General features: G+C 40.1%; 1 protein-coding gene across 1 annotated transcript in view; it reads right to left on the reverse strand.

The window, feature by feature from the left end:
* The window catches only part of LOC142728758 (protein phosphatase 1 regulatory subunit 36-like), a 70,738-nt gene that overhangs the window by 46,980 nt on the left and 10,823 nt on the right, over positions 1-12,935 (reverse strand). The window lies entirely within an intron of this gene.

The following is a 12,935-nucleotide window of genomic DNA, read 5'->3' on the forward strand; positions in this document are numbered from 1 at the left end:
CCAAGAAAGGCCCCTACTTTGAGGAATTTGCTGGTGAGTTCTGAGTTTAAGAGAAGGACCCCAAATAATGAGAAATGGTTACAGAAACGTCCCAAAGGAATGTTCATGTGTGGCTCTTGTAAATGCTGTAAGTATGTCTTAAAATCAGACAAATTTCTGGATAGTGAACATAAAAGGGAATTTAAAGTTTATAACTTCATTAATTGTCGCTCAACCATGGTCGTTTACTCTATTACTTGCCCATGTGGGAAACAATATATTGGGAAAACGAAACGTGAACTACATGTTCGCATTAGTGAACATATTAGAGATATCAACAAGGGTGAAATGGCTAATCCTCTAGCTGCACATTTTAAAACGTACCATGCTCAATCTCCAACTGGCTTAAAATTTATGGGGATTTATCAATTATCTCAAGATAGAAGGGGAGGTGATCTCAATCGAATACTCCTTCAGAAGGAAACTATGTGGATTTATACATTAAAAACTTTGAATCCTTGGGGATTGAATAATGAAATTAAATTTAACATGTTCCTTTAAACGGTTGGGGTCTGAAAGATTGCTCCATATCTTCCCCAATTTTTAGTACTTTGGAATCAGTTGGTTCTATATATATATATTATCTTTGATATAAAAAAATGTTGGATTAAAAGAAAGGAATCCTCTCTATGTTTCCTTTGGAGGATGATCTAGGATAATTGTTTGTGAAATTCTGGAAAAAAAATCTTTGGGAAAAAAAATCTTTTTGAATTTAATATAAAAATCTCTGGTCCTGTTATTGAAATCTGAAAGTTTAACCCTAAATTGCCTCTTCATCTGGATAACTTATATATCTTTTATTCAATTATAATCTTCCTTTATTGGTATGATTGTGGGTAACATTATTCCCAATATAAAATGATCAATCTATTGGATAAAAAATCTTAAATGGGTGGGATGGCTCCTGTTAGTCATCATAGCTCTTTTTATGCATATATTCAATGTGATGTAATTCAATAGTTAAATTTACACACTTAGATTTATTGTATTGGGATTGATTCTGCTTTGGGGGCGGTGGGGACCCGGGTACTGATGCCTTAACTGGTAATAGTTCTCCGTCCCTGCCTCCCCTAAGGTATCATCTGTATCTCATATACTTTCTTGTATTGTTGAATATAGTTCATATACATACATGTGCTGAAAGAACTGAACAGGTTTCATCTTTCGTTACAATGGGGGATCTCCTTTTGATGAAGAAAAAATATTTTCCTCCATAAATCCATTGTAAAGTCTGTACAGTAATGGCTAACCGTATTAGCGGAAGATTTAATTTTACTAATAAAATCTAGGCAGTAATGGTATTTAAATTTAACGATTGATCTCATTTTTGACCAAGTAGAGACACATCACTGATTACCCTCCTCCGGATAAATATTAAATATTTTCTATGTATTTTGATTTTTTGGATATTCTAATTGCTGGTTTGAATATATAAATTCTTTTGTCTGTTATTTAAATTGAGAGATATACATCATGACGGCATTTCATGCAAGAGTTAAATATATAATATCCACAAGATCTTTATGTGAAACATTATGTTTTTGATTATGGAACCAATGAATGAAGTTGGGACACTATATAAATATAGTGTGATTGGTAGTAATTGTCAAACTGCTCTGAAGAAATCCCGTTCAGGGATGAAACGCGTCAGCTGTGTTAATCAATGGGGCGGGTAGTGACGTCCTAACCCTGCCCAGAGAATACCTGTCCAGTTTTGAAGACCTTCTGTGGAAAGGAACATACGTTGGAACCATTACCTATTCGGCTGCCGGCGTGCGATTCTGCCCGGCTTGGTCTGTTCCTCTTGGAGTGCCTTCTTTTCGTCTGAAATTTCAGTGCATGATCCTGCATTTCTGGGCTTCTATCCCAGTGAGTACAATGGTTGTTACCAGCATGGATCTATAGAGGAAGGCGCCAAGAGAAGTAATTGTGGAGTCGTGGCTGTTTTTGAATCAATTGTGTGACCATACAGGTGAATTTTCCTCCTGAGGAGATCTACTATACTTTCTACATCGGAGTAAATTATCTCCTTGCATGGTCTTCCTGGCACTTATTGGATGTCGGAGGTGAAGGTAAAAATCCATTGAAAAGCTTATAATATCAAAAAGTTTTTTTTTTTTTCTTCGAACACTCAACTGCCTGAGAGCTACATACAGACTCGTGGGTCTGGGAAAGAGACTTCCTATTGTGATCAGCTTTGAATTGGAATTATCCATCTACTCGATGAGAGTGAAAAAAGCGTGCTTATAACCACATTTATTCAATTAATGAGGCCATTTTTATTGTTGAGAGCCAAATCATATTACATACGTAGGTAGAAAATATCTTCCTTATTAATATCACTAACAGTAACCTCGAACAGGCCCTTGGGCAATATTTGGATACATAATACATATATGGTTGGAAACCGCAGGTGTGAATACAGTCCAGCGGTTTTCCATTTTGAAATTCAATTGTATAATTGTATAACATATACATCATGTTATATATCCATTTGGTAATATCAATCTTGTCTCGAAGGGTCTATTGTATATTATAACATCAATAGTTACTGTCAAAAGGTCTTTTGGCTACATTATTATACCTAATACATATATGGTTGGAAACCGCAAATGTGAATACAGTCTAGCGGTTTTTCAAGAAATCGTCTTGTAAATGTGTGGTACATATATATATCATACTTTATATTTTTCTTGTAATATTACCTATATTCTGAAGGCTTATTACATGTTATATGATTAACCATTGTTCTAAACAGGTTTCTTGGTATTTCTGATACACATTGAATATATGTTTGGAAACCGCAGGTGTGAACATATTATGGCGGTTTTCCTATTGGAAACTCTTTTGTAAAATGGTTTGAAACACATACATTATGTCACACAATTATTAGGTTATACCACTTGTGTTTTGAATAATACTCGTATGTTCTTTCCCTGGCCAGGAGATTTCTCTTTTTAAATTGTTTTTTGTATATGTATAAATTTACTCTTTCCGGTATTATCTGGAGTCAAGAAATAAAATAATTATTCAATTTTATTGAGCCCAAGAGTGCCTATTTACATTTCTGAATCTCTTTTTTTCTTTTTTCTTTTCTATTTAATTCATATCAGGAATGGCACCGTGCTATATTATATTGCAATTTTGGGTTCTTTAGGTATGGTTTGTAAAAACCACATCTGTTTTTCTTTATACCATAACATAGGCTTAGATACAGGGTCCAGCAGACAGTAATCTTATACAGTATAAGATTACTGTGTACTGGGGCCCTGTATCTAAACCTACAGTGTGGTAGGCTTATATACAGGGCCCATCAGACAGGATCACACATGGGCCATGTATCTAAGCCTACCATGTGATTGGCTTAGATACAGGGCCCAGCAGACAGGATCACGCATGGGCCATGTATCTAAGCCTACCATGTGATTGGCTTAGATACAGGGCCCAGCAGACAGGATCACACATGGGCCATGTATCTAAGCCTACCATGTGATTGGCTTAGATACAGGGCCCAGCAGACAGGATCACGCATGGGCCATGTATCTAAGCCTACCATGTGATTGGCTTAGATACAGGGCCCAGCAGACAGGATCACACATGGGCCATGTATCTAAGCCTACCATGTGATTGGCTTAGATACAGGGCCCAGCAGACAGGACCACACAATCTGTGATCCTGTCTCATGGGCCCCCTAAGCCTGCTACATCGTAGGCTTAGGGTTATAAACAGATGTCTCACAGGGACAGATAGCTGGTTGGGTACAACCCACATTGGTATAAAGTACCCCCACAGTGTCATGAGATAGCAAACTCACTGATAGCATATATATGAGAAAGAAAGAGTCATAAGCTATATATAAAGTACAAAAGACAATTTTATTAAATATAATTTTCATGAATAATTTGATAAAAAACATGGCGAGGTTTCTAAAAAGAAGAAATATGCCTGTGGGTCACATTTGGAAAGTATACGACCATGGGTACATTAGTATCGTAGAAAAAGGATGACACCAGAGCATACAGGTATATAGTATAGTAATGGATATTTACAAAAAGTAAACTGCTATTTGTCAAGTTTATAGCTCAGCTTAGTGTGTCTCCATCATCTCAAGAGAGGGAAGATGGATCATCCAAATAATGTAATTCATTGCTCAAATGCACAGTTAGCAATTTAACCAGCACTACTGATATTCAGGGGAAAGAGAACAGCATAAAGTCTTAACATCAAAAGTGAATGTGCCGTACAGGGAGATCCCCAATAATGGTACAAAGTGCCATCCAGTCTAAAGAGTCCAAGGACTTATTGTAATGACTGCACTCTGTGTGCAAAAGTATACATGATAAGCACGGCTACTACTCCGGAGTCACCGGATAGAGCCAGGGAGCGTACACTCACCCATGGTTAAAGGAAAATGAAGTCGTAGGCTTAGGGGTTGTACAGTCCCTAAACATTGATGGCCTATCCACAGGATAGGCCATCAATAGCTGATGTGTCTCCCGGGACCGGCCAATCAGCTGTTTTGAAGGGGCCGCAGCACTCGTACGAGAACTGCTTCCCCTTCATTTCACTACTTGCTCACACTGTGAATCGCCGACACGGATTCACAGTGTGACCGGAATGAAGTGACAGGAATGAAGGGGAGCAGCTCTCGTACGAGTGCTGCGGCCCCTTCAAAACAGCTGATTGGCGGGTCCCGGGAGTCGGACCCCGCCAGTCAGGGGTAACCTTACCTTCCTCTTCGGCCGCGGCGGGAGTTCTGTCATCTCGATGCTGTGCGCGGCGCATAGCGCTGTGACGTCATGCGCTGCGCACAGCGCCTGACGTCAGGACCTCGGCTGCGATCCGGAACCAGGAAGGTAAGTAAAGTATGTTACTATAGTAACAGGGGCCCGCGGCCCGAGTTACTATAGTAACTTTTTATTGATGTGGTGCGGGGGGCCGTGGGCCCCCCTGGCTTCAGGGCCCGGTCGCAATTGCGACCGCTGCGACCCCTATAGCTACGCCAGTGAATGTATTAGTTCCTTACAATGAGTATCAATCCATTAGTTACCTTATTGGCACTGTCGTTTTCTAAAAAGAACATTCTTGTATGGGATTACCAAACTGTAACCTTACCTTTGACTGATGACTTCCAAGAGGCCACAAGTTCTTTATATTGTATATGTTGCTTAGTCAATAACATTGCTAAAGGGGTTGTGTGATGACAGACATTTATGGCATATCCACAGGATACGCCATAAATGTCTGATAGATGCGGGTCCCAGCTCTGACATCATGAGGTATAGTTACTAATATTTCTTTATTTATTGTTTCTAATTTTTTATCAATACTGACCCTAATAGTTTTTTCATAATTTGAAGGGTTTGGCCGTCCTTCGCATCTTCCATGTGTTTGTGATTATTTATTTATTTATTAACCCCTTCCCCCTGCTTGCATTCTGGGCCCTAATGTCCAAGCCATTTTTTACATTTTTCCATTGTCACATTCGAAGACCTGTAACTTTTTTATTTTTGCGTCGGCATAGCTGTATAAGGTCTTGTTTTTTGCGGGACGACTTGCAGTTTTTATTGGTACCATTTGAGAGTAGATGCGACTTTTTGATCACTTTTTATCACATTTTTTTAAAGTCAGGATTAACAGAAAACAGCAATTTTTCCATTGTTTTTTTTTTTTTTTTTTACAGCGTTCACAGTGCGGGTTAAATAATGTAACAGCTTTATAGTCGGGGTCGTTACGGACGCGGCGATACCAAATATGTGTAACTTTTTTGCTTTATTGTAGTTTTTTTTAATAGTAAAGCATTTTGTAAGGGGAAAAAGTGGGTTTTTCATTTTTTTTTTTTCACTTTTTTTTAAAATTAACTTTATTAAACTTTTTTTACTTTTTTACTAGTCCCACTAGGGGACTTCACTATCCTCCGATCGCTATTATAATACACTGCAATACTTTTGTATTGCAGTGTATGGGTATGTGCACACACACTAATTACGTCCGTAATTGACGGACGTATTTCGGCCGCAAGTTCCGGACCGAACACATTGCAGGGAGCCGGGCTCCTAGCATCATACTTATGTACGACGCTAGGAGTCCCTGCCTCGCTGCAGGACAACTGTCCCGTACTGAAAACATGATTACAGTATGGGACAGTTGTCCTGCAGAGAGGCAGCGACTCCTAGCATCGTACATAAGTATGATGCTAGGAGCCCGGCTCCCTGCACTGTGTTCGGTCCGGTACTTGCGGCCGAAATACGTCCGTCAATTACGGACGTAATTAGTGTGTGTGCACATACCCTATTACTGCCTGTCCGTTTAAAACGGACAGGCATCTGCTAGGTCATGCCGGCAGCATAATCTAGCAGGCATTCGCTCCAGGCAGACCTGGGGGCCTTTATTAGACCCCCGGCTGCCATAGAAGACACAGACACTCGGCGATTTTATCGCCGGGTGTCGGTGGGAGAGGGAGCTCCCTCTCTCCAAAACCATTCAGATGCGGTGCACGCTATTGTGCACCGCATCTGAAGGGTTAAACGGGTGAGATCGATACTATTATCGATCTCACCCGGCAGAGCAGGGACGCCCCCAGTCCTCAGCTGCCTCTGGCAGCTGAGAGCAGGGAGATTTGACGGCTCCCTGCTCTGTTTACTTTATTCTACAGTAGCGCCGTAGAATGGCAGCGCTGTAGAATAAAGCCCATTAATGACCGCCGTGAAAAGGCTTATCGGCAGTCATTAAGGGGTTAATACATTGGTTTATATAGGCTTAGTCTGACAATTGATTTGTTTTTCATTACAGTACAAATTTATAATTAGTGTTATACTATAGATGTTCTATCAATTTAACATATTTTCCAGGTATCTATTATAAAACTACTGTTGCCTTGACTATAAAGACGCCACTTGTTTAGCCGTCCTGGCGTTTTACTTGAATGAATTCTTGATTTTTTTATTCAGAATAGTCTGACTAAATTATTGAATGTAATTTTCGTTTTTAATTGATTGAACAATATTTGGTTCATTTATAAAATTTATAGTGTTTTTCATATCATTCGCCCGTTTTGCCGGTTTTTTTCTATCTGATTGTTAACCAGATTTTTTTCTTTACTAAAGAATAAATAGTGGATCCATTATTATCTATACTCCCGATTTTACCCTTATGGGTTATTTTAAATTACTATATCAGTACGATTTGACCGCATGAGTTTAGCGATGTTGTGTTTTTAAAACGGCGCACACTTCAAACACCAACTGAAATGGATCGTTTAGTAGTATCTTTTGTTTTTCTATACAATTGTCCCATATTTTAAATTTCTTTTAAATTCATTTATCACATATGCCTTTTTATCAAATTCACATACATTGTATTAATCAAATTTGGTTGTTTTTTTAGCGGGATTTCGTCCGTTTCTCTTTGTAGGAGTTCCCCGTGTCCCCTCCCTGTTTCCTCTTTGTGATTGGTTGATATTTTATTATCTACTTGTATATATATATGATGTTTCTTTTGTATGTTCATGGCCTGATGAAGACGCATGTTCTGCGTCGAAACGCGTAGCCTATCAATAACCTACTCAAAATAAAAACTTAGTTTGGTATAGCAGCGCCTTATATTGGTCCTTCTTTTTTCCAATCTCTCACCTTATCATTAACGGTGAATCTCCGTTCACCGGCTTTTGGACCTTGGCAGCAGCTACACCTCGCATCTGGCTGTACACACCCTGGGTGTGTCTTCTCCACACGTATCCTCTCAGCGTCGTGCCTGCTGGAGATCGTTCTATACTGTTCAACAGCGTTGTGCCTGGTCAGTATAACCCGTCCAGGTGAGTGCATATTGCCTTACCATTGTTGTTTCCTATGACCAGGGCCGATTCTAGCTTTTCTGCTGCCTGAGGCGAAAATGGAAATGGCGCCCCCCCCCCCCCCCCCTCCACACAAAAAAAATAAAAAAAAATAAATTGTAAGTAAGAAACAACTTGTAAAACGAAACAAAAAAATTAAAGCTGTGTGAACAAAAAAATACATTAGGGCCTGTTCACATCACCGTTCGCTTCCGTTCCGAGGTTCTGTCGGGTGAACCACGCAACGGAAAGTGAAAATGTTGATGGAAACATCGCTAATGGCTTCCGTTCGTCACCATTCCGGCTGGTTTCCGGTTTTCCGACGGAATCAATAGCAGAGTCGACTACAGAACGGAACGGTGATGTGAACAGGCCCTTATTGAACATCATTGGTATAAACTGCAAGGTCTCATAATGCTACAGGCAATTGTGTAGTAAATATCCCTATATTGCCCCAGCTATAAATACTAGTAAAATGACCAGGGCAACGTGTATCCAAAATTCAAACACAAAAATGAAAGAACAATGTCAGTGTTCAAACTTGTGTCAGGGCTCCTTTAATGGCTCTTTACAGTCAGTATAGTAACACATGCTGCTCTTTACAGTTAGTATAGTAACACATGCGGCACTTTACAGTCAGTATAGTAACGCACGCTGCACTTTACAGTTAGTATAGTAACACATGCGGCACTTTACAGTCAGTATAGTAACACATGCGGCACTTTACAGTCAGTATAGTAACACACGCTGCACTTTACAGTCAGTATAGTAACGCATGCGGCACTTTACAGTCAGTATAGTAACACATGCGGCACTTTACAGTCAGTATAGTAACACATGCGGCACTTTACAGTTAGTATAGTAACACATGCGGCACTTTACAGTCAGTATAGTAACACATGCGGCACTTTACAGTCAGTATAGTAACGCACGCTGCACTTTACAGTCAGTATAGTAACGCATGCGGCACTTTACAGTCAGTATAGTAACACATGCGGCACTTTACAGTCAGTATTGTAACACATGCTGCACTTTACAGTAAGTATAGTAATACATGCGGCACTTTACAGTCAGTATAGTAACACATGCTGCACTTTACAGTCAGTATAGTAACACATGCGGCACTTTACAGTCAGTATAGTAACGCACGCTGCACTTTACAGTCAGTATAGTAACACATGCTGCACTTTACAGTCAGTATAGTAACACATGCTGCTCTTTACAGTCAGTATAGTAACATACGCGGCACTTTACAGTCAGTATAGTAACACATGCTGCACTTTACAGTCAGTATAGTAACATACGCGGCACTTTACAGTCAGTATAGTAACACATGCTGCTCTTTACAGTCAGTATAGTAACATACGCGGCACTTTACAGTCAGTATAGTAACACATGCTGCACTTTACAGTCAGTATAGTAACATACGCGGCACTTTACAGTCAGTATAGTAACGCATGCTGCACTTTACAGTCAGTATAGTAACACATGCTGCTCTTTCCAGTCAGTATAGTAACGCACGCTGCACTTTACAGTCAGTATAGTAACACATGCTGCACTTTACAGTCAGTATAGTAACGCACGCTGCACTTTACAGTCAGTATAGTAACACATGCAGCACTTTACAGTCAGTATAGTAACACATGCTGCACTTTACAGTCAGTATAGTAACGCACACTGCACTTTACAGTCAGTATAGTAACACATGCTGCACTTTACAGTCAGTATAGTAACGCACGCTGCACTTTACAGTCAGTATAGTAACACATGCAGCACTTTACAGTCAGTATAGTAACACATGCTGCACTTTACAGTCAGTATAGTAACGCATGCTGCACTTTACAGTCAGTATAGTAACACATGCTGCACTTTACAGTCAGTATAGTAACACATGCGGCACTTTACAGTCAGTATAGTAACACATGCGGCACTTTACAGTCAGTATAGTAACACATGCGGCACTTTACAGTCAGTATAGTAACACATGCGGCACTTTACAGTCAGTATAGTAACGCACGCTGCACTTTACAGTCAGTATAGTAACACACGCTGCTCTTTCCAGTCAGTATAGTAACGCACGCTGCACTTTACAGTCAGTATAGTAACACATGCTGCACTTTACAGTCAGTATAGTAACGCACGCTGCACTTTACAGTCAGTATAGTAACGCACGCTGCACTTTACAGTCAGTATAGTAACACATGCTGCACTTTACAGTCAGTATAGTAACGCACGCTGCACTTTACAGTCAGTATAGTAACACATGCAGCACTTTACAGTCAGTATAGTAACACATGCGGCACTTTACAGTCAGTATAGTAACACATGCGGCACTTTACAGTCAGTATAGTAACGCACGCTGCACTTTACAGTCAGTATAGTAACGCACGCTGCACTTTACAGTCAGTATAGTAACACATGCTGCACTTTACAGTCAGTATAGTAACGCACGCTGCACTTTACAGTCAGTATAGTAACACATGCAGCACTTTACAGTCAGTATAGTAACACATGCTGCTCTTTCCAGTCAGTATAGTAACGCACGCTGCACTTTACAGTCAGTATAGTAACACATGCTGCACTTTACAGTCAGTATAGTAACGCACGCTGCACTTTACAGTCAGTATAGTAACACATGCGGCACTTTACAGTCAGTATAGTAACACATGCTGCACTTTACAGTCAGTATAGTAACGCACGCTGCACTTTACAGTCAGTATAGTAACACATGCAGCACTTTACAGTCAGTATAGTAACACATGCGGCACTTTACAGTCAGTATAGTAACACATGCGGCACTTTACAGTCAGTATAGTAACGCACACTGCACTTTACAGTCAGTATAGTAACACATGCTGCTCTTTACAGTCAGTATAGTAACACATGCGGCACTTTACAGTCAGTATAGTAACACATGCTGCACTTTACAGTCAGTATAGTAACACATGCGGCACTTTACAGTCAGTATAGTAACACATGCTGCACTTTACAGTTAGTATAGTAACGCACGCTGCACTTTACAGTCAGTATAGTAACGCACGCTGCTCTTTACAGTCAGTATAGTAACGCACGCTGCACTTTACAGTCAGTATAGTAACACATGCGGCACTTTACAGTCAGTATAGTAACACATGCGGCACTTTACAGTCAGTATAGTAACACATGCTGCACTTTACAGTCAGTATAGTAACACACGCTGCACTTTACAGTCAGTATAGTAACACATGCGGCACTTTACAGTCAGTATAGTAACACATGCGGCACTTTACAGTCAGTACAGTAACACATGCGGCACTTTACAGTCAGTATAGTAACACATGCGGCACTTTACAGTCAGTATAGTAACGCACACTGCACTTGCTTTCTGTCCACGTCTGTTGGATCTGTACTACCAATCCGTAATATTTGTAAACCGAAACTGCACAGACCAGACTAGGAATGAATGTGATCATCGAGCCAGTAATATAATCTGAAAACTATTCACTGCATGTTCAGGTCTTAAAGGGGTTGTTCCAAGATTAAATGTTATCCCCTCTCTACAGGATAGGAGATAACATGCTGATCAGTGGGGGTCCCTCGTACCCCTGAGTTAATGACGATGGAGGTCAAGCATACACCCTGCCGCTCCAGTTACTCAGGGGTACAAGGGACCACCGTTCCAGTTATCAGTGGGGGTCCCAGTGGTCAGACCCCCACTGATCAGCATGTTATGTCCTGTCCTGTAGACAGGGGATAACATTTAATCTTGGAACAACCCCTTTAACTGCAAGGGGCAAAAATGTATATTTAGAAAAAAAGGCATATGGAACAGTAGCAAAGCAAAAAATAAACTGCGCACAACCTATAAATAAATATGTACCAGCAGTGTATATACCGCACAGATCCATATATAGCAGCAGTGAATATACCGCACAGATCAATATATAGCAGCAGTGTATATACCGCACAGATCCATATATAGCAGCAGTGTATATACCGCTCTGATCCATATATACCAGCAGTGTATATACCGCACAGATCCATATATACCAGCAGTGAATATACCGCACAGATCCATATATAGCAGCAGTGTATATCCCGCACAGATCCATATATAGCAGCAGTGAATATACCGCACAGATCCATATATAGCAGCAGTGTATATACCGCACAGATCCATATATAGCAGCAGTGAATATACCGCACAGATCCATATATAGCAGCAGTGAATATACTGCTCTGATCCATATATAGCAGCAGTGAATATACCGCACATATAAATATATACCAGCAGTGTATATACCGCACATATAAATATATAGCAGCAGTGTATATACCGCACAGATCCATATATAGCAGCAGTGTATATACCGCACAGATCCATATATAGCAGCAGTGTATATACCGCACAGATCCATATATAGCAGCAGTGTATATACCGCACAGATCAATATATAGCAGCAGTGTATATACCGCACAGATCCATATATACCAGCAGTGAATATACCGCACAGATCCATATATAGCAGCAGTGTATATACCGCACAGATCCATATATAGCAGCAGTGAATATACCGCTCTGATCCATATATAGCAGCAGTGTATATACCGCACAGATCCATATATAGCAGCAGTGTATATACCGCACAGATCCATATATACCAGCAGTGAATATACCGCACAGATCCATATATAGCAGCAGTGAATATACCGCACAGATCCATATATAGCAGCAGTGAATATACCGCTCTGATCCATATATAGCAGCAGTGAATATACCGCACATATAAATATATACCAGCAGTGAATATACCGCACATATAAATATATACCAGCAGTGTATATACCGCACAGATCCATATATAGCAGCAGTGTATATACCGCACATATAAATATGTACTAGCAGTGTATATACCACACAGATCCATATATAGCAGCAGTGTATATACCGCACAGATCCATATATAGCAGCAGTGAATATACCGCACATATAAATATATACCAGCAGTGAATATACCGCAGATATAAATATATACCAGCAGTGTATATACCGCACAGATCCATATATAGCAGCAGTGTATATACC

This window comes from Rhinoderma darwinii, unplaced genomic scaffold (genome assembly GCF_050947455.1).
Source record: "Rhinoderma darwinii isolate aRhiDar2 unplaced genomic scaffold, aRhiDar2.hap1 Scaffold_69, whole genome shotgun sequence".
Lineage (NCBI taxonomy): Eukaryota > Metazoa > Chordata > Amphibia > Anura > Rhinodermatidae > Rhinoderma > Rhinoderma darwinii.